This window comes from Plectrocnemia conspersa, unplaced genomic scaffold, assembly GCF_051122295.1.
Source record: "Plectrocnemia conspersa isolate PC_06_02 unplaced genomic scaffold, ASM5112229v1 ptg000010l, whole genome shotgun sequence".
In the NCBI taxonomy this organism is placed as follows: Eukaryota; Metazoa; Arthropoda; class Insecta; order Trichoptera; family Polycentropodidae; genus Plectrocnemia; species Plectrocnemia conspersa.
The window spans coordinates 4547888-4572796 of NW_028277174.1; the positions used below are offsets into that span (position 1 = coordinate 4547888).

The 24909-nt window shown below is 28.9% G+C and overlaps 1 protein-coding gene across 1 annotated transcript in view; it reads right to left on the reverse strand.

Annotated features, from left to right (window-relative positions):
- Positions 1-21981, reverse strand: part of LOC148230376 (inactive dipeptidyl peptidase 10) — a 248086-nt gene extending 226105 nt beyond the window's left edge. Inside the window, exons 1-2 of the mRNA XM_088195085.1 lie at positions 21879-21981; positions 11140-11810 (exon numbers count right to left, since the gene is read on the reverse strand). The gene's annotated coding sequence lies outside the window, so the exon portion shown is untranslated. The remainder of the gene's footprint in view (positions 1-11139; positions 11811-21878) is intronic.
- Between the last annotated feature and the right edge of the window lie 2928 nt (positions 21982-24909).

The window sequence follows — 24909 nt, forward strand, 5'->3', positions numbered from 1 at the left end:
GTTTCTTCAGTTATTTATTTTTGGAAATAAAAACGATGTATATTGAATTGAATTGAATGTGATTTTTTTATATCTAAATGAATAAGCTCAAACACAAAAAATCACCCTTGACCTTTGCGCACGGTAGATTTGAAAAAACTGTTGTGTTCCTGAAATGAAAAGCTCTTATGTGGAAAATCTCACGAGCGCATATTAGCACTTTTGTGTGTTAAAGCTAATACCTAGCCCAGAAAGGTTTTTATGATGCAGCATTCGTGAAGTACTTCACAAGCCTAATCCATTTCGAATAACGATTTTCGCAGAGAGGCGATGGCTTTCGGCTCTAGGACCACTCACGCCAAATAGTTAATATTCCAACCCTTACACTTTGCTCCTTTTGATTTTTCTTAAAGCGAAAACCTTCAACTTAAATCTTCTGTGAAAATGATAGAAGGAACAGCGCTGAAGCGAATTCTTTATTAGGCACAACTATGTGTATTTATTTGCTATTTGGCAAAAGGATATAAAATTGATTACTTTTAATTCTAAAATCGATGCATGTTGATTTAATGACTTTCTAATGTATTGAAAAAATATATATATATAGAGATTTGAGTGCCAGATTTAAGAATCATCTTCTGTGACTACATAAAAAATGTATCATATACACGACCGTTCAATAAAGTCTATTTAGATTGGTAGCAAATCCAATTGTGATATTATATGGAAAAAATCACAAAGCTACTGATATACATATTATGAACCATTGATAAACTGTCACAAATGCCATCACCATTTATAGAAACATCGCACAAACGGTTGTAACCTATTTCTACACCACAGCGAACAATCAAACGCCCCTAAAAGGAAAATAGCCTACGCCTTCCCAAAATAGATAACCTTCGCTTTCAGCAAACATTCATGTCTGTTCTTAGCACGGCTGAGCAAAACAGAACCGCCTGAATGATACATGCCAATCCCTAATTTATATTGCATAGGATTAATACTGTTTTTGTACGGGAAGTTCTTAATACTAAATTACTCTATAGAAATATTACCCTCATCGATATGAAACGCTTTGCATGCACGCCCTGTAAAATAAATACATCAATGGTTATTTTACCACATTCTTTATGGAATACGTCACGTATCGGCCATAAAAAAATTAAACGCTTCCACCATAAGTATCAATTTATAACCTATATTTCGTCTTTATTATCGTGAAGGCGTGATTGTAAAAATGCCCTATAAAGGCATTGGTTTTTTGATACGAAAAGTAAATACGTATTAAAATATTTTAATACAATTAACTTTATCACCAAAACCAAATATAATAACTACGAGGCTCATTTATGGTTTTCAAATCCGGTAAATGGAATTATACAATACAGTAGTATTATATAATACTATTTAAAACATAATAACAGCTAACTAAAATATTGCGTCTTTATTATCGTGGAGGCTTGATTGTAAAAATACCCTAAAAAAGCATTTTTTTATATGAATATAAAAGGTAATACGTAATAAAATATTTTAACAAACCTAATTATACAATACTAATAAAAAATATTTTTTGTATACATATTAATGACTATGATTTTCAATATTGATTGAAATATAGAATTTAAATAAAAACAATTTTTAAATTTATTTTTTAAAAAAAGTGCAGATTAATATAGTACAAATCAGTAAAAGTGTATATTTTATATGTATATGCCAAAAACTCCATGCAAAATTATATTTCTTATAAATATCAGGCGCGTACGGTGATACACATTCCCTTTCGCTTGCTCGCGTGTTACGTGACGAGAGAGAGTGAGAAGTGGGCGTGCGGAACGCATGTAACACACGCCCTTATCTCTCACTCACTCTCGTCACTTAACACGCGAGCAAGCGAAACGGATGTATCTCACCGTACGCGCCTGATAAAATACGTATACTTTTTATAACCATAGATTTAATCGTAAACTATGCACTAAGAATTCGCGATCTATTTTTTTCAGTATTTGGAATTATTTTCTCACACAAATAATATCTTATTTTATTGATTCTTAACGCTCAAAGTTTGTTTTAAAAAAAATATATTCAATAAAAATACCTTCAAAATATAAAATACACTAGTACTTCTTATATTAAAAAATTTAATCGTAAGTTATGCACTAGAAGATTGAGATCTATTTTTTATATTTAGAAATGTTTTTTTATCCCAAATATTGTATTTTTTTATTTATTTCTTCCGTTGTAACCTAACAAGCGTAAGCCCAATGCGTTATAACGGTGTAAATCTGTACCAACTGATTAAGCCAGTCAGATAAAATGAATACCTACAAGTAAGTATTAATCACCGAACTGAACGTCTGGGAAGTGGTGACATATATATTAATACTTATAAATTATTATATGTAATATCATTGCAACTGGGGCTGGTTTTTTTATAATAGCGCATTTTTTATAAATAAAAATTTGAGTGCTGCTACCAGGGCTCGAGCCCGCAACCTCAGAGTTACTAGTCTGACACGTTACGGACTACGCTATTCCGTCTTTTATGAAAGCGTTTGACATAAAGTTGCATTTTTTAACTCACATTTCTAATCAAGACTGTCTTAAAAAATGCTTATGCAATAGAGAAATTGTAACATAACTTATTCGTGCAATAAAATGTATTCGCATCCAAAATAAATCTAGATGCTCTAAAAATAATCATATTGAATTACTTTAGTATACAACGTAGCATTTCTGCAAATTTAACTGAAGTAAGAAATTTTCCAAAAAACATTAGTTGTAATCTATTTTTTAATAATAATTTTTGTAAATATAAAAAATACTTCTGTGTAAATAAAATTTTACGTCAGTCTTTTCTTGAAATTATTCAGAAAATTTTGGTCGAGAAATTCCAGAATAGAATACTCAATACATATATGTTTACATATAAATTAATGCTATGATTAGCTAATTTTAAAGCATATCATATTGCTTTTATGCACTATTTTAATTGTACAAAAATAACAACAACTTTATTTTTTTAACGTACTTAACGAATAGTATTTAGAGAAACTAAAGCAAAAATAAATTTCATAGTTTATCAACAGCAAAAGAATTCGACCCAATCATTGAATTCAAACCGGTAGAACTGTTTATATTAGCTACACTTGCCATTTTGTTATGATGGAGAAATAACACTGGATATTAATGGAAAAGGTAGAGATTTGTAACTGAAATTTGTCCTTTGAGAAAGACGACAATCGGGAATATTATACTTCTGTTTTTATGACAACCATATAAAATATTTAGCATTGCCTTAGATAATTCAGTTTCAAGTTTTTGTAACGAGAAAACTTCAAAGAAGAACGTCATAAAAACTGGCGTTCGTTTACCAGTAAATAATCAAAGATCATAACATTATATATTTGCTGTTGTAATAATAAACTTTTTTGAAAAGGTTTGAATAAAGGTTAATTAAAGCTCACGAAATATACATTTGCGTTAATCACATTATCGATAAAGCTTCAGCAAAAATATTTACTTTGGAATGAGCTAAAATTCCTTTTTCAGTACAATATTAATACATTACCTAGAAAACTATTTTTAATTATATTTTTATATAAGATTCAAAAACCCAACTTCTACTACTAATTATTTATAATCATTATAACTAAAGATAAGAGTATTTAAAAATGCAGGCTTTGATTTAATGAATGTGTATTGCCAGTGAAGTTACATTTTCATTTGTAAAAATATAATTTTACTAAATCAAACAATTGATTTACAATTTCACTACACACTGTATTTATTACTATTTTTACTAGTACAAATATAATTTTACTACAGCAAATGTAGCATATAATTTATTTATAATCAGTAGAACTGTATTTTCTTAATAATAATAAAGAATAAATTAATAATAAAATCTATCACTGATATAGATCAGATAGTATTAAATATATAAAAAAATGTTTTTTTTTCAACCATGTTAAAAAATTCGATATCTGAAAATTTCCGGGAATACCTCTGAGTTGTGACCCGTGTCCTTGGTATTCATAATATTTATGATATACTGCCTACATATCAACTCGTACTAAAAAACATAATACTTCACTTTAATATTCTAATACAATGGTTAAAAAAATTCCCTTACCCAAAATTGACTCTATTACACTTTATATTATATATTATATGGTATAAAATATTTTAATACTAACTATATAATGTGTGTAGTATCGCAACGAGGTCTAAAATATGTTTCGAAAAGTAATTAATTAACAAAAAATCATTAAAAGATTATTTATATTAAACAAATCTTTTATTTATGCGTTCTAGGTGTATTGGCCGCGCAGTGAGACTAAAAAAATTTATCAGTTCTATTCAAATGTATGTTATCCTTTCATTTGAACAGTTACATTCGATAAGCAATTTTTGTCGGTCGTTGTAGCGCACCGATCACCCTGTTGTTTAATGTCATTTTTAGTACCGCGAAATGAAATTTCCCGTCTTGTCAATCATCATCGGGCAGATAAAAGCTTTCGGCCTCGAAATCAGGTTAAGGTTTGGTATATAAATATAACAAGAATATTTTTATGTGTGCGTGAACGATGCCAATCGATCTAGCGACTCTCCAATTTCGTATGGCGTTTTCCGGGTGTCTCCGTCACCCCTTTCCTTTCTGCGAGAGATTATACTTCAAGAGATATCGTTTATATTGCCATTTCCTGGTAATCTTATCGAGAGCTGGGTTTTTTTATCGCAAGGTGGCGCACCCAAAAAATGTCATTCCAGGTCTGCAAATTGCTCGTGTGAGTCGGCCCTTACAATTTTCCCACGCAGCTTCTGACACTGCGCAGTGCGCACTGCGGTCATCGATATTGTTGTTCACTATTATGTGTTTATAAATATAATAAAAATTTAAAAATCATCGAAAAATATATATTTCAAGAGTAGAATAAAACCTACATTATAATTATAATTTATTTGTTCATTTATTATGTATTGTATGGTATTTAATGCCACTATAAAACCTTTTAAACTTGTTTATCATTTGAGTTTAAAGTAGTGTTCTCACAGATTAGTCACTATACTTTTTTAAAGATTACACGACAGGCTAAAAATTCAGAAAAGTTTAATGTAAAAGATGACGACTAGTGACAAGTCGCTGCCTTTTATTTAGTTACCCGACAAACATCCTAAACCAAACAACTGTTTTCTATTAGTGAGATTGCTATAATAACGAAATTTTTAATACCGGTATTACCGAAATAAAATACAGACAATACCGGTATTACTGGCGTCTCGAATCTATTCCGAAAATATTTGTTAAAATATGTCATTTAAGTGAAATCTTATCCAAATACATTTTCTCTGGTAAATATATATTTTTACCGATGAAGATATAATTTATCTGTCAGCAGCTGCTAGTAAAATTATATGATTTTAACTTCTTTATATATAAAAATATATACACATTCATACTGATAAGTATTTATTTATACATGCGTTAAGGTTTTTTAACCCTGAGACTTTGTAGCCAGTAAGACGCGGGTGGAAACTGGTGAGAATTTTTTTTATATTATATCACATATTGCGACAGAATATGGTGGATGAGATCGTTATTCTCCGAGCGGTGGTGGATGATGTCTGTGGAAGATCCTCAAAGTTCTGGTTGGTTTTTGTAGCTACAGTATAGCTGAGATTTATCCCTCTTGAGTGGTAATGTCCTACTCAGGTTGTGAGCTTCCATGAGTGCGGTGGAGATGCTGGCGGAAGGATGATGACGGTGGAAGATCCTCAGAGATCTTGTAGGTGGCGTGGTAGCGGGTGTACAGCAAAATTTAAATTTGATCACTCTCTGGTGCGAGCATCCATGACAGAATGTTATCTGCTGGTATCTTCTGTTTTCTTATCGGAGTCCAGGCTTGAGTATCTAGCCAATAGCCGCACTCGCTTCTTAGAATCATTGAAAATAGTATACGCCTTTAGAAAGCGACATTTGCTTGATGGATATCTCCGAGGTTATACGGTGCTATTTTTTCTTCCGGTGATAAATTGTTTCCGTGACCGTTTCATAACAAATAAATATTCATTCAATGCACCGGAGAATTCTTGCGTATTATTTATAAGGAAACCCTTTATTTCAGGTCGTAACAAGAGCCTTTAAATTAAATAATCACTTTTGATCACAGTAATTACGCGAGTTTCAATAATCAAACGAGAGCCCGTGTGTTCCCTACAATGCGATGCATAAATGTATTTTTTAGTGAAGTTATATTTTCACTAGTTAAGTTCAAATAAATTTTAGCAGTAGATGTATATTTATATTAGGGAAAATATAATTTAACGGATAGGCGCTAGGAAATTATATGTTGCTGTTAAAAAAATTAAATTTTATCGTTTCGAAACGTCCATTTGCTGTTCAAACCAAAACCTAACTCTATTTATTTTTTATTTAGTATTTTTTATAAAAATTTTTGTTGTAATGCGTAAGCCCAATACGTTACAACGGGCAAATCTGTATCAGACATAATGAATACCTACAAGTAAGTCAGGGAATCGGTGACATTTGTATTATTAATTATAAATTATTTTGCGCTATACAAGTAATAGATGTCACTACAGATGGGGCCAGTTTTTTTTTAATAGCGCATTTTTTATAAATAAAAATTCGAGTGCTACTGCCGGGGCTCGAACCCGCAACCTCAGAGTTACTAGTCTGAGACGTTATAATAAACTAAGTATAGCTTTAGAACTTTCATTAAGTCTTCAATACAGATTAAGACAACTTATTTTTTAGGGTAAAATCAGCGGAAGAAGAATAAAAAAGATGTTTATCAAGGTATATTCAAAGCCCTTTTGATATATTAGCATTAGTCAAAGTAAATTCAAACCGAATTTTGGTCAATTGGAGAGCGCAAAAACAATTATCACTTCTCAGAAGGCAAAAATTCACGGCAAAAGCAATAAAATCGTGATGGCGCCGTCGCAGTGGGAACGCTCGGTAACGAGCGTTTCCACTGCGATGGCGTCGGCACGATTTTATTGCTTTTGCCGTGAATTTTTGACTTCAGAGAAGGGATAATTGTTTTTTTCGCTCTCCTATTGGTCAAAATTTGGTTTAGATATGCTTTATTTTAATCACATATATTTTAAGCCGTAATATTGTTAAAAATAAACGCTATAACAGAACAATTTCACTGCGACGGCACGATTTTATTGCTTTTGACGTGAATTATAATTTGGGCACCCATTGAATTTGACCAGAAAAATGCATGTTATTTAATGAAATACATATTTTCAAGAAAGTCCAGTTTTGAGCTCCGGAACGTCTCCAAGAATCACGAGCACGTCCTCTTTTGATACCCGTTAGAGCCAGGACCTCCGCGGTAGCCGACGCAATGACTGTCGCCATTTAATGTCAGCTACGATTATGATTTTTTTATGTATTGTATTGTTTATTTTTTATACATCGTGATGCATAATGGTAATTTAAATAAAATAAATAAATCAATATGTCATTCAATATGAAATAAAATTATTTGATAACTCAGTAATAAAATTAATTTAATACTGATTCACATAATTGCTTGATTTATATGAGTTAAAGGCAATTACTATATTATATGTTTTTATGGCACAAATAGCCTGTTGATCGCACGTGTGAAGAAGACATCTCATTCCAATGTTGTTTGACAAACTTTCCTGCTCTGTGAATGATGCGCTCGATAAAAGTTTATTTGACTGAGCAATTACTTTCGCGTCGCGGAACACTCGAGCGATTAAACATTGAAAACCGCCGATCGGAAAAACATCAAGGGGCAGAGTTGAAAAGCAAAAGAAGAAAAAATCTAAAACGCGTTTTAATTAACCGGGCGCTTTCCGAAAAGTTATTTTCGCGGGTACCGCTCGAAGCAATAAATTGAAGGCAAAAGATGGCCCAGCTCGGCGAAGGAGTATAAATTTTGTCAACGTCGGAGCTTAAATCGTTACGCCGAGTGTTTTTCTCTCCCTCGGTCTTCTGACCTAACCCTTTCTCTTTGGCAACCTTTGATCCACTTTGTGCACACCGGCGGATTTATAAGATTTCCCACATTGCGATGGAAAATTCATCGGCGCCCACTCCGCAATTCCTTTTTTCTTTTAGGTTCAAACGTCCGACGAGTGAAAATGGAACGTTTGAAAAATTTAACAAAACGCCCGAGGTGAGTTTAATAATAATTTAATTTAATAATAAAATTATAATATGAAATAAAAATTTAAACATCGCAAAGAGAACTTGAAAATCCCTGCGAGAAATTTTAATAAATTTAATCATAATTAATAGAAATTTAAAAATATATTAAAAATTATCAATGTGTAGCATAAAATAAAATATTTGAACCCTATTTCTTAAACATGATATAATAATCACAAACCATCTCTTAATTAAATTTCGCCTTAATTGCTCCGAATTAAACATATCTGACCTAAACTTACTCGACTTTCAAAGCTGTCTTAACCTGATCTTGAAGCTGAGCACCTATATATTTTTAACCTTCCCTGACATTCAAATTGAAACCATTTGTCTGCACCCTATAAAGCTATGTCCTTCGCATACGCCATAACTAGCCATAACTTCTAATTATTTATTTTTTAATCCGCTACGGTAAGTGTTTAAAATTAAATTTCATAGATGAATGTGTAACAAGCATCATGTCTTATTTTACTAAGTGAATTACAATAATTTAGTCCTACGCAATCATAGTCTTCAAGTCATATAAAATATCCGGAAGATAGATGTGAAAGTTGCTGCTTTTTGCGCCTCTAAAGATCGTCTCGGTCGATTTGGCGTAGCTCCGCGCGATTCGACTTCGACTTTTATATTGAAATATGGACAGGAATCCAATGTTTCTTACAGTCCTTGATTCTCTGATTCGGAATAGAACCAGACATTTAATTTTAGATCTCATCAGACTATTTTCGGTATGTAACGGCTTAACACTAAAGTCAAAACTGTACACATTTAGCAACGTGTGTGTGCAATACTAACTCAACGCTTAAGTTCCCAATGAAAATGATTCAGTACGACAACGTTCTAACTTATATATCCTTGAAGAATTATAGGAAGTCAAACGTTTTCGTCTGGACAATCCTAATGATCCGAGACGGAACCAAACTCTTTGTTACTGTCCCAAACAATGCCGAGCATTCTCTAGATCCACATTATATGAAATATGAATTTATGGGATGTTTGGTATCTGTTTGTAAAATATATGCACCAACCCTACCAAATATATTTTTAATGCACGTGTTAATAAAACAATTAAAAACTTGGTTTTTAAAAAGTATAAGGGACGCAAATAAAAGATACTTTTTATGAAGCCCTTCACGAATAATTTCATCACAATTCATCGCCATTCAGCCAATGTCTTTATCAGTATGTCTGACTTAAATGTTTTACTGTAAAAATATATATTATTTTTGAAAATATTTCTGAAAATTTGTATCAGTGTATTTGCGAAAACACCGATATATATATATATAATATTAATGTTAAGAAACTTGCAAATCTATTTATAACTATTATACTATTATACTGATTTTTTTATCGGACTCATTGCGAAAACCCCGATATTTTTATTATTTAATTATAAGTTTGCAAATTTTTTATAAAATAATGTTGAAAAATCATCAATATTCCAGTATTTTAAAAATTTAAACCAACTTGCCCTACGTACCATAGAACTACTTTAATAATTAGAAATAAACCTGATTTTTTCAATGGTATGTATTTTTTATAGATTTCTTTGAAAAACTCCTGATATTTTTATTCTTCGATTGGAAGCTTAAAATCTATTTATAAAAAAAATGCTACTGCTTTAATAGCCAGAAATATACCTGATTTTTTAAGGATTTTATTTATCGGTTTCATTACAAAAACCCATATATTTATATTATTCGATTAGAAGCTTGCAAATCAATCCTTGTTCAATGGAACATAGAACTGCTTTAAAAACCAGAAACGTTACAGAATTTTTTATCGGCTTCTTTACGAAAACTACGATATATTTTTATTTAATTAGAAGCTTGCAAATCTATTTATGAAAAAAATGTTAGCACATCAATAATATTTCAGTATTCTTAACCCAATTTGCAACTGATTTAATAGTCAGAAACGTAGCTGATTATTTTAATGGAATTGGGTTATCAGTTTTTTTGCAAAAATCACATTATTTATATTATTCAATTAGAAGCTTGCAAATCTATTCTTGTTCTATGGAACATAGAACTGCTTTAAAAACCAAAAACGTGCCAGATATTTTAATAAGGTAATTTTTTACCGGTTTCTTTGCGAAATCCCCGATATTCTTATATTCGAATAGAAGCTTGCAAATTTATTCATAAAAAATATATAATAATATAAGTAAAAAAAAAAAAATTCAAAGCCAATCGCGTTAGTGTTTAGCTCCACTCATACCATTTGTTAAGGCTAAAGTTTTAATTTGGCCATTCAATAATTACAAAGAGTAGTTAAAATTGAATAGTTCTAATAAATGTTTAAAGTGTATTTTCATAGCATATGTATCGTAATACCATATATCTATAGTGGTATAAATCAGAAACTAATGCCTGAAAGTCCTGAGTTTTAATCACATATTGTAACATATTATTAACAATTTCTATCATAGCAAAAGATGGTGATTATATTCATGACTAATCATCACAAATTCGATCCGACGGAAAATTTCGTGATGAATGATTCAACTTAAATGCGGGTCATTTTATAGAAAATACAAATCCCAGAACAAATAATATTTTGGAGGAATAAGAAACATGGAAATACAATAAAATAATGGTATAACATATTTTATCGATTTTGACATGTATTTAACAATTTATTACACGAAAGCAAATTTCAGAATAGATAATAGAATAAATTTTCTATTTCTCTATCAGCATAGTGAGTTTTTAATAATACGTAAAATTATTTTTACGCACTAGTGAAGTACATAAGTAAAAATGAATATAAAAATAAAAATTAATATACAAAAATATACATAGTAATTTAAAAAGAGACATTCTCTGAAATTTTCGCAGCGATTAGAGCTAATTTATAAACAACGAATTAGGTTATGTATATGTATGTATATTTAAATTTATAAATACATTCATGATTCGCTTGAAAGCATGACTTACCTGGATTAATCACAATGGCTTCGGTAATCCTGCAGTCTGCATATCTGCCTCTCGCCTGTATTTCTCCCCAGGTACACCAAGGTATGTCTCCTCGGCGGATTCTGGATTACCCCTGTCTGCGGAAAACCCCCTCACTACTCCCCACAAATTATCATTTCAATACAATTTTTATATTATTATTATTTTTTTATCCATGAACACAACGCACTTTTAATTAATCGTAAACAATTAAATGTCGTTAGATTGAATGAGTTACGACGATAACATACACACGCGAATTTTTAAAAATAATTTAATATTATTAAGGCTTGCCGCGAAAGCGAACGAACACTAAATATAATATATATTTAATATAAATACATACACACACGTACATATATATTTAATATCAAGCTACTCTTAATTTTGACAACCGTTTTGATTGATTATGTTTTAATTTTCAGTTAATTGTGTATTAACTACATATATAATTAAGCGCAAAATTATACGACGCGATCGTTAGGCACTTTGAAACACAATTATTTTAATTTATTATGTTATGCTCGTGTTTTTTTTTAATATTATATTATATTACGGTCAGTCGTTCGGTTTAGTTTTAACAGTTTCACGCACGATCACTTAACACAGCAGTTAAAGTTCAGCATATTTGTGCAGATCATTTCTTGTCATGCCTGAAACAAAAAAAAATAAAATAAAAAAATATTCTGAAATTATGTGTCATATATTTTTAGAAACAAAAAATCAGAGATAAACTTGGTAGACGTTTAAATATTACTGGGTTTTTAAAATCGCATGGAGCAATAAAAGTAATTGCTTAATTTTTTTGACTTACTTTATATATATATTATACTTAAGATAAATATTATACAAACAGATTTGGATTTACAAATAGAGACAAATACAAAGGATACGCTCGGTGCCAACACAAATCCTAAGGGTCGGCGAATAATGCGATGGAATGCACAAATATTATTTTATGTTTTTTCTACATATAAAATTCTCTACAAAATAATGTATTTTTATTACATAATATGTAAGTTTTAGCTTGATTTTAATTATTCATTATGAAATTTTTCTGTAAAATTCGAAAAAACTAGGTCAACTTAATCCGTAATGAACAATCTGAATTTTAATTATTTTATAATCACTATTTTTTATCTCCCAAACACATTAAAAACTATAAAAACACCAAAAAGGTTCATATGGAATTTGAACCCAGGTCTTTAAGGTCAATAGTCAGCGACTTACACTTCGTATATCGTCGCCGAAGGTTTGCGCCCCCGGATACAATATTCATGTAAACCGGGCTCTCAGTGATTTTCACTAAACAAGTGTTTTTGTGTGCTTATTAATTTATTAATTTATTAATTTAATAAGGCTAAATAGATGAGAAAAAAATCGTATGGATTTAAATAATCATAGATAGATTTTTGTAAAAATTTAGAACACCTAAAATAGAAAAACAACTAGTTATTTTGTAAATACGCTAGTAATTTGATTATGTATTTAAATATAATAACAGTATTTCACATTATTTACAAGTTAATTTATAAAATCGTTTTTGAGACAGATTTTAGTAAAATTATACAGTAATATATTATAAAATGTCAGAAGCGTTTTGTTCATTTCTCAGTTGGTATTTTTTTTTTATAAACTAGCTAATTTAAAAATATTTAAATCCAATTTTATGATATTTATTTTTTTATTTTCAAAGACTGATTTAGATTTATTTTCAATATAGGCTTTAGTTCATTTTAAAGAAATTATTGAGAAAGGCAAAAAAATATAAATGATCTTGCCAGTCAATATTTAAAATATAATATTGTTAAATTCAATATGATACATTAGTTATTAAGATATTAGATATTCATAATAAATTAATTTTTCTTTTGTACAATAAAAAAAATCATCTCAAATTTACTACTTATGTGATTAAATATTTTTTATCCAGTACTTATTTTATAAATTTTAGTGATTTTAGGCCATTTTTTTATAATCAAACCAACTGCTGAATAGAAGTTATTATTATTTATTAAATAATATACTATATATATATATATCAGTATTACAATATTTATATGCAATTTACATTTAGATCATGCACAATAAAATACTGTATGTATTTTAGCATATGCTCTTCTGTTCTATATATCAGTATAATAATGGTAAAGACACCATAAAAATGCATATTTGGTCTGATATTGATTCGAATCGTAGCATATATTTATGAATAAATTGAGACGCACTAGGTTTATCAAATATTAGTAGGTACATAACAAGATTTGCTATAAAGCGATGCCGGAAATAGACCTTTACAAAAAAAATGACCCAATCGCAAGGGTCCTCCCTTATCATATATGGATGTATTTAATTCTAAAAAAAACATACATCCTTAGCGATAGATGATTTTTGACCACGTTGGGCAAAAGCCGCGCTTTGATCTATTTTTACAGTGGGCCAAAAACCCTTTGGTCCCATAATAAAACCGAGAGTGTATTTGCTGAGTGCCTCCAAATGGGCGTGGGCTTATAATCCCACTTCGACTATAAATAATGAAGGCTCAGACGTACAAGTAATATGTTACAGTCACTTTCTTAATGTCCGAAACCGTCTTCGAAGTTACAATAATAATCCCTTGCAAGAAACGCTTCGGAATACCCTATTAAGCCCTGCATACGTAAAGCGCTCTAAATCTGGCCCTGAAGTGGAGGGACATGTGCGAAATGGATAATGTGTATGTTTGTATCTCTATCTATCGGCAGTTAATTTAACCGTAATTGTTTTCAGAAGCTTCCGGATCGATCGGATGAGATAATTTATGCACTCGTGTTTTGATAAGGATAATTTATGCGATTTTGTACGGTAATCGGTTAATGTGGATCACTTGAATAAATATGACGTATGGGTATTATGTAATAAATCGTTTAAAATAATATTTTTCCCTATGGGTTCGTTGGTGAATATGTTTTGTTTGAAATCAACCCTAATCGATTGCGATCACAAGTCTTAACTATAACAGTAAGTTTAAGTGGTATAAATAAGCATTCAAGCTTGATGTTCTAATCTCAAACGAACAGACTTAAACTACTGAAAAGTGCAAATTAAAAATCTTTTTCTAAAATAAATAAAGTATGCGGAAAAAATTACTACACTCCTGATGATGCCAGGAACATCCTATCAAAATATATCGAGACTAACTCAAAAAAGAAAATAACGCGAGGTAAAACACAAAAAATATATATTAAGATACGGTTATCGTAACAAAAAGACTTAAGCTCATTTATATGCGATATTAAAAAATATTATTTACAAATAGTAACCCTGGACTCATAACGAGCTTTCGCATTTCGGTTGACACCGGATCTAGATACGTTGCTACAGCTCCGTTGTTAGATGTTAATTTATTTCGGTTTTTAACGGCTCCTTCAGATCCTTATCAGCGATTTATAAAGGTGTTAAGGATGGACCCCCGAAGGGCCAGCTTTTTCGGGTCGAGCTTTCGGACGCGAGGGTCGCATTAATTGACCTAGAGTTCAGATTCTGCCGATCTAATAATTCAATTATGACGGACTCGTCGATGCGATGTAATCAACGAAAGCTCTTTGTGTTTTAAAAAAGCTCCAGGGGAAAGTGAAACGATGTATGTTGATAACGCAATAACAACGCCAACATGTATAGATGAAAGTTTTGGCACGGATTTTCGAATTATCGACAGTGTAAAGCGAAACTTTGTTTTAAAGCCGATTTATAAGTATAAAATATATGGATGCTAAAATTTGAGCCGTTCAGCAGTGAAATTTGCTAACTTACGTTTCGGGTGAAATGGATTAAATCATTATTTTCCTTTATCATTTAGTCATTGGTGATTATCGTAACTATTTTTAAGGATTTAATTACACGATGCTTCTATTTATTGCTCACTCAATGAATCTAGCTTTTATAATTTTAAATTTAATCTGAAATTATATATGAATATAAAACAAATAGTAGTTTCAACAAACCATATACTATTTTTTATTAATTCAGAAAAAAACTTTAAATGCCTATAAATAACAAAGGGTTAAAATTAAGATCCTGTCGAATTAATTACTCTCTTTTGTTATAAAACGTTTATGGTCCGACGCGAGATAAAATCAAGGTCCGCGTATATAAAGTTGATAATGTATCGCGAATAAACGTCGCTCGGGATTATATATATTTTTTTATATGAGTTATAATATCATTGTTTATAACGTTCTTAATAAATTGGTTAAAATGCGGACTTTTAATGCAGTAAAATATTATACGTCATGTGGAGGGAATAATGTATTTAATTAAAAAATACAAAGAGGAGATTCGAATCTCATAAGAACATGAAAAATTCGGTATTACTAGATTCGGAATATGATACTATTGGATAACATCTAAATTATTGCTAAAAATGAAAATTTTCAGTGTGGAAAAAATAAGGAGTGATACGATCTGGCATTCCTATTTCTTTCGTATGACAAATATGTTTTTAAGGTAAATATTTCCTTGAATGTAAAATATGAGTGTATTACAAAATACAATAATAATGCAATATTTCATATAAAAGCTGTAATTAAATATGTATTTAATATTTAAGCTATATTTTAAAAGCTCAATTAATGGCTTAAAATTGTCTTGAATTTTGCCGCAAGTAAAATAAAAAAATGTTATGAATGGTTTTAATCTTGGCTGTAGTTATTTACTAATATGAATAAAACATATGTTACATAGAAAGCTTTCACTTAAATTTAGTTAATATTAAAGGAAATCAAAATAAAATACATTCAGATTAGATTAATATATATTTTTTAATAATAATGATAATTGGCCTTTTAAAAATAAATTTAATATTAAAAACACATTTTATACAAAAAAATGGTTTCAATTTATTTAATTAAATTAAAGTAACACGATCGTCACCTAACAAGCAATATAAGCACAAAAAATATTTAATACAAGTAAGATTAAAAATAACATATAATAAAAATAAATCATAAAATACTAAAATTAAATAATGCGAATCGATTCAGTTCCTGGTAGCTAACATAATATAGAATTAAGGATCCGGATGGCGAAAGCCAAAGGCGAGTCGCTAGGACAAACATCATGACTCTAACTGAAATTAAAAGAGGATGCGATCGTGAATCTTGAATCTTGAAAGCATTCAGAAACCCGAATCTAGAATTCCTGGACAATTGTTTTGTTGTCGACAACACCCTTTTATTTTATTTTGAGCAATATATGTATATAATAATTAAATAATGTTATTTTGTTTTGTAACACTTGTTTTAAATGTGACTTATAATTATTATATAATATAATAGGGATATCTATGTAAGTATAATAATATAATACACACTTTTCGGGTATATTTTCTTCAACGTTAATTTACGTCATAATAAACATAATTACACCTACAGATTCAGGTCACGCTCGCTAAGAGAATATTATTTTTAGTTTTAATAATATTTGCGACCTTTCTGCGAATACAATTCAATAGCACCTACGTGATTTTGTGACGTTAAAATTACGTAGGTAAGTACTGATTTTTTCGATTATTTTTTTAATTATTAGCACTGGGCATAGAAACTATAATAACTAAAATAAATACAATTCTAAGATTATTTAAAAAAAAACTGGTAATTTATTATTTTAGTATTTAGTTTCAACCCTTAAAAAAATAACTTTTTTCTGTATATAAAACATTAAATAATGCATTGTATGAGTGACTTAATAATTCGTGTAACTACAATAGATTAAATATAAATTAATGAAAAAGTATATGAAATAGTTTTAATTAATTTACTAAAAATATCTGTCAAGAAAAGAGCTTTTATACATAAGCTTCTCATGTTTGTAGATATTACATATATAAGAGGCAATCTTCGACGTTTTAATTTGTTAAGTGATTTTTCAACTGAGAAGACATTAATCATCCCTCGGTGCGTAATATACCCTTTCGCGAGTTCGCCTCTATTGTGCCTCAGAATATAATGTATTATTGTATAGTTTGTGTTTATGTATGTTCTTTTAATTCTCAACACATCGCCTGATCTCGAAAGCAATCAATCTTCCATCAAGAAGACTGTTCTCGTTTATTTATTTAACGGAAGAATCGAGTTAAGAGCTTTTAATCGGGGATGATCGTACGAAAACGCGACTGTAATTTCACAATAGGCATTACATAAGATAAGATTGAATGAGCAGAATGAATAACATACAATACAGTGAAACTTGTTTTATATATTTATAGCGCAATATATTGAAACGATAATCCTGATTATTCCATTCATTTGGGCACATAAGTTCTCTTTTCATACAGAAATTCAATACGATCAAAATATAACTCAAAGTTAACCAGCATGATGTATTTACCAATTTATAAATAGTGCAAATTATTCAACTCAATTTGTCATTAATTGTCATTGTAAGTCGCAAGATATTTTGATGAAAATAAATATATATAAATATATCATATATTATTTTTAAAAAATGCAATGCATTGTCAAATAAACCATGCACTATACTATTTTTTGGGTAAATATTTCGTTTAAATGAAAAAACAGCTCTTTATGTTTTAATACATAAATTTTTTTTTGCTTAAATATATATTTAAGATCAATACATAATAGAATAATTTAATATGTTTAAGGAAAAAATATTATTTATAAAAAAAATTGGAAAAAAATATAAGGTTTTTATCGCGAAATATATATAAATGTATTTTATTTTACCTATTTTAAAAATCCATAATATAATAATTATGTACTATGTATTATATAATAGCTTATCATATAATAATATAAACTTTTGCCTAAAAATATTTTTAAATATTTTGTAAAATTGTTTAAAAATATCCAATAAATATAATGCGTTTTTATACTAGTTGCGAAATAATATTGAAAAAGTAATTGTATATATTTTAGTGAAATAACCTAAAATCTATTTTTATCTAAATAATAACAAAAAGAAGTTCATATTTATGCTAATATTTTTGATATACAATAAAAACTGAAGTATTTTTAAAAACTATACTAATATTTTGTACAAAAATATAATGTTTTTGTCGCGATTTTTACATAGCTGTTCTTACTTTATTACTTTAAAAATCCATAATTATAACTTTAAATATTAAACTATGTTTCAAATAAAATAATTAATAATGTGTATACTAGTTTATTATAATAAAATATAATATTTTGCTAAAAATATTTTTAAATATCTTGTGAAATTGTTTAAAATACCCAATAAATATAATGCGTTTTTATACTAATTGCAAAATAATAATAAAAAATAATTGTATATTCTTTAGTGAAATCTATTTTATTTAAATATTACCAAAAAGTAGTATATATCTAAACTAATAATTTTTGATATAAAATAAAAACTGAAGTATCTATTGAACTATACTAATATTTTGTACAAAAATATAATGTTTTTGTCGCGATTTTTACATAGATGTATTTTATTTTACCTATTTAAAAAATCATAAATATAACCTTAAATATTAAACAAATTAAATTAAATAAGTTAGTACTACGTTTATATTACACTTATAAATATGTACTATATCTAATATTTTATTATTAATTCTAATGTTTTTAAATATATTGTGAAATTATTTTAAAAGACAATATAACAAATTTTACAAATTGTTAAATAATATTCCTCAGTGAAATAATATGTAATCTAACAACAAAAAGTAGTGCATATCTATGCTTATATTCTTTGGTATACCATAAAAACTGAAGTATGTATTAAAACTATACATAAAAAATATAATGTTTTATCACGATTTTTATATATATTAGATGTATTTTATTTTACTTATTTTAAAAATCCATAAATATAAAACTAAATTTTATATAAAATAAATATGTTCAATACTTAATATTTAATTATAATTTAATATTAACTTTTGTAATAAACAGGTACTATATCTATATCTTCAAAAGAAAACTATATTATGAATTATAAAAAAAATAATCATTTTAAAATGTCATTATTTTTGTTTCATTAAAAAAACGACATCTATTTCAGGATTACTTAATAAAACAATTTTTAATTGCACTAATTTGTAAAAAGCATGAAATTTATATATTTTGACTAAAAACCAATAATATAAATTTTCATTCATATAAATGATTATTATGAAATAATAATCATAGTCGATTTTAATTTCATTTAAAGTCAAGTTTTTAATTCTAGGATATTATTACAATTTTTTAAAGTATGCAAAGTAAAAAAAAACATCAATATAAAAAATACTGTATATAACATTTTTCATACAAAGATTAAATTATCTGATTATTTGCTGATTTTAAATTACTTTTTTGTAAATGTATTTTTTCATTAACACTGATTTTTTATACACGTATTATAAAGTATGTTTAATACATTTATATAAATAGACGTTGATAAGCAGTTATCTTTATTTATATGAGGTTTATTTAGAATCTTTAGAAAGTGTACTTAGAAGCTGGCATTTTACAATTATAATAATATATGTTTCATATATAATATACATAAACTGTATATTTAAATTAAGTGACAAAATATTAAGTTTTTGTGATAGAAAATATCTACTATTTGTCAAATTTAGTTTAGTAGATTTTAATTAAGATTCATAAGTTAAAACCAATTATGTACATTTCTAACTATTATAAATTCAACTAATAAAAATGATTTTTGCAATTTTTCAAAATTATAAAATTTTCACGGTATACCGTAAAATATTAGCATAGATATGTACAAATTGTTGATCTTCAAATAAGATAAAATATATACTTTTTCACTGAGCAATCTACAATTGTTTTTTAATATTATTTAACAACCAGTTAAATTTAGTGTTTTTTTTAGACAATTTCACAAGACATTAAAAAAAATATATTATATTATAATAAAATATTAGACACAGTGTCTATTTATTACACAATTTAATAATATATTATATTGAATTATTAAAAATATAACATATTCATTTTATTTAAAATTTAGTTTTATGTATAAGGTTATATTTATTGATTTTTAAAATTGGTCAATTAAAATACGTATATATATATAAAAATGGCGATAAAAACATTATATTTTTGTACGAAATATTAGTGATATTAATATATATATTGAAGAACTTGTTTGTTCCAAATTATACACGGTATAATTCTAACGCGACTTTCCGTGAGATTGTGAAAATCTAGAGAATATAAACATAATATTAAAAAAATAAAGCTCTCAGCCCCAAGACCTTACTGTTAATAAATAACTACATATGTACATATTTACTTTTAGCATATAAAATATATAATAGAAAGCCATTAAATTTATCAGATATGTATGAAACTGGAGTTTAAAAATGGGAATGATAATGTATGTTTCTGGTTCAATACATTACTTCTTATCGAAATATTGCAATCTATAAATAAACATATTATTTTTTAATATTTGAAATAAACAGCACAACTTTAAAAACATACAAAATCTATAATTTAATATCTCGGAGTCATATAATATTATATAAATAAAAGACTCATTTAGCGAAATTTTTACGTATTTTACTTTCAACTCCAATCTTTCGTAAATTAATTACTAGCTTCAATTAACTATGCAAAAATAAAATTTGAAATATTTAACTTATAAATTACTGCTACTCTTAAATAAATCGATTTTTTATTGAATGTGCAGCTTAGATATTTTTGCTAATAAGCTAAGAAAATTATTAAATAAAATGCTGAGACATAAAATTAAGACTACTTTTTTACTTAAAAATCAATAGTTAATTAGTCAATAATATTTTTTAGTGAAATATAAAAATGTATTTTTTATAATATTTCACTAGATTTAAAGTATTGATTGAATAAAAAAAATTATGTTAAATTTTTAAGTAAAAATAGTGATGCCTTGATTTAATTCGTTTCATGGCGAAGCGCGTAACTCTTAATTTTTGCCATTTAAATTAATTGAAATATATTTCAATAGAGTAAATTATAATGGATTAATGGCAATTGAAATGGTAACCAATCTAAATTAATGATTAAGATTATTTTAAAGTTACACAATACGTTTTTTTACTTGTATGTCGAATCAAGACACTCGTAAGTCGAGATCCACTGTATATATTAAATGTCTATTTAACAATAATCTTAAATATTGCTACAATAGTAATAAGCTATTAGCTCAAAAAATTACGTTTAAAAAATATTTGCTAATACTGAAATGTCTAATATTCTAATATCTGCTAAAAACTCACATATGAATATGTGTTTTTTTAAATTAGTTTCGCTAATTCGAAATCATAAGATGAATTTATGAGACTAACCGTTTTTAAATATTTAAATAATAAATGCTTCGTATTACTATGGTAAACAATGTTTTTACAAAACAATTCATATGTTTTTATTTCATTTGTTTATTTTTAAATATTTTCCGTTATGGCTTTCATATTTATTTTCACATGTTTTTATAGTTTAAAATATGTATATATATATATAATTGTTTAAAAATACTTTTATCCCCAAAAAATGAGTTATGTGAGAAATTCAACACAATCACAAAGCGATCAAACAAATCATCTCTACGAGCAGTCGCAACAAATTGTTGCTGAAACCGATTTCACTGGGCGGGTACAAGCACTAAGAGGTGCAGCAGGTGAGCTTTGCGTAGAGCGGTGCGCGCGACGATGCGCCCCTTGAGGTCGCGCGGTGCGATCGCGGGTTGACGCGTTACCACAGTACCACAGGTGTCCGGGGGCCCTCCGGCGGGCCATGTCGGGTCGCAGCGACGCGGCCCGTGCGCCTCGGTCGGCAGCCAGCTCTCGACTGGGCTCCGGGCTGCTCTCCGGTCGCCTCCCCCTGACGCACCGGCGCCCGAACCTCACTGACACACGGACGCCACCGGCGCACCCGTGACGTCACGCACGCGCTCAGAGCGCCTCAATCTTGGATGGAATCTTAGGTAAGTAAGCACGCTTTCTGAGTGCAAGGATCTGATGTATAATGATCTCTTTTACATATTTTTTCCTATTCTCTTCTTCATCTTATGTTAGTAGTGGATTTTTGCACCCATCTTAGGATTCCCAGTAACTACGAGCCTTTCTCTTAGCTTAAATAATAAGGCACCATAATTAATGTATTTATACACCATTACCACGCCACTTCCTTTCGTTAATGCGACCCTAGCGATCGATACCAAGGACAGATCACCTACTGGTTAATACATAGTTTGATAGATACATATACAAATAATATATTAACTCAACTGAAAGTATAAGTTTCCTGATCTTAGGATCAGATAGTTTATTTTTTAGACAAAGATGTTTTGAGAAGTAGGTGCGTTCGTCTCTAAAGTTAAATTTTTCTGGATTACAGGCGTCAATTTGGACCATTGGATGCGAAGAGAGAAGCAGCGGCTTCTAAGATCTTCGATAATCTGAAGCTGGATGAACACCTCCCGGCTGCATCCCAAGTCATAGGACTTTCAAAGCTCTGATGATTTTAAGTGTTCAAGTGTGGATGCCAGTAAAAGTTTCTCAGACGAAGTGTCGAAGGGTGAGTGATTATTTGATAGATTTTATTGTCCGTCTCGTATTCAGTAGGCCAACCAATTACAGAAGGTTGACAAGTACTTAATTACACAAAATGTCACTTTTCCGTATGCAATTTTGAGGATAAAACTAAAAGTAAACGTTATCTTTTCTCAAGACGACGGATATTTTAAATTTTTCTGATGTATAGTGTGTACCTTTAGACTTAAAATGTTAAAATGTTTCTCACTGTGTTTTCCCATTTTAACAAAATAAAAAACATTTTTTCTTAAACGGTTAAAACGTTTCATAACAAGCTAAACTGGCCTTTTTATTACTTAACAGCATAAGTTAATCCCTTTAATTGTTAACAAAAAAATATTTTAATTGCTGAAACATATTTTAAGGAACAAAATTGGTACATTATCTAAGATGAGAAAAATAAGTATATAGGTATAAACACAAAAAAAGAATCAAAAATAGAAATATAATGTCCCACTTTAATTATTGTGCAACAATGTTATATAAGCTTATTAAATTAGATAGAACGAAAAGGCAAAAATTACAAAATAGGGCAATGTGAGTAGTTTTAAATAAAAATATATTTACTAATTGTAGAAGTATGATTGATTGATTGGAATAGTTAGGTGTTTTTAAAATTAATTAATTTTTTAGTATTTTGTTGGAACATAATAAGTTACCATAGTATTTTAATTAGTACAGTAAACCCCCAATAACACGGTATGCTATTTGGGTGCCCGTTATTTTATGTGTGAGCGATCCAAAGGGAGGATATCTTACCACACACATCTGATATTGTAAAAAATTGTACGAGTATTTTCTAGTCCCCAATTACACGCACCCAAATGACCGTGTTAATTGAAGGTCTACTAGTTTTTTAAAATATAATAAATAAAGATGTACATAGATGTAATACTATAAATAGACAATTTAAGGATAATTAGTTATAAGAAAACAAGAATAGTGGTGGAGAAGCCGGCGCAGAGATATTGTCCGTGGAAGATCCTTAGAGTTCTGGTTGGTGTGTGCTAGCGACGGTATTGCGGAGGTTGATCCCTCTCTGTTGCGGTGCTCGTATGGTGTAATTGATCCATCTCTAGTGTGAGCGTTCATGACAGTATGTTGTCCGCGGGCGTCTGCTACTTTCTTCGAGTGACTGCCAAATCCAAGATCGAATTGCGCAACGGGAATATTGTGACGTTACGGTGCTATACGTCTTCGGTGATATATTGTTTTCCGTGACCGTTTTTTAACAAAGAAAAATTCATTCAATGCACAGGAGAATCCTTGCGTGTTATTTATGGGGTTGTAGTTCTAATTGTAACAAGAGCCTTTGTGCGATCGCACTATTGTCTGGTTTATTGATAATTTTTCACTTTTGGTCAGAGTAATTAGCGCAAATTTCAAGAATAAGATCCCCACAAATGAAGGCATCTGTGTGGTCCTCCGCCTACATTACAGACATCAGATAATCAAAAACTTGAAGATATGTTCCATTTTACCTATTTTCTCGAGGATATATAAGCCATAATATATAGCGAATATTAATTGGGAATTTATTTCAATCTCTTTATACAGAATCTCGCTTTCGAATTAAAAAAAGAAAGGCTAAATTAAACTTGCAGCAAACGTTGCTAAGTCACATGAACTTGCTCAGTTTTTGTAACCCAAGGAAAAGTGTTGACACGGATAAAAAAACTTATTAGCTGCAGATTGTATGTAATAGAAAATATTGTAATGGAAAAAAAATATAAAAATGTCATTAGAGTTGATTCTGAAATCTTCTGTTATGATAACATATGACTTTTGCACATGAACATGATTCCTACCGCTGCTGATGTTTTACGACTTCAAAACATTTTTTATCCACATATTTGCCATTATGTACGAAACTATCAGTTAAATATAATTTTCTTACTGGATTCTTTGATTACGTCAAACCAAACTACATTTTCACAATCTTCACGTGTACAGTCTCAGTGTCGCCGAGCTTCTTTTAGATTTTTATTTGTATTTTACTCTGAAATCAAAGGCTTTTGTTGAGCTTAACACTTCTAAGGACTGCAACACCAAATTATATCTTCCATATTAGGGTTCACAATTGAATATTCAATTATTTGATTATTAATTTATTTAATTTATACTATTTAAAAAATCTTTTGAATTATTTTCAATTTTATTAAAAAAAAACAAGCATATTGCAAATTGTAATTAAATATGTG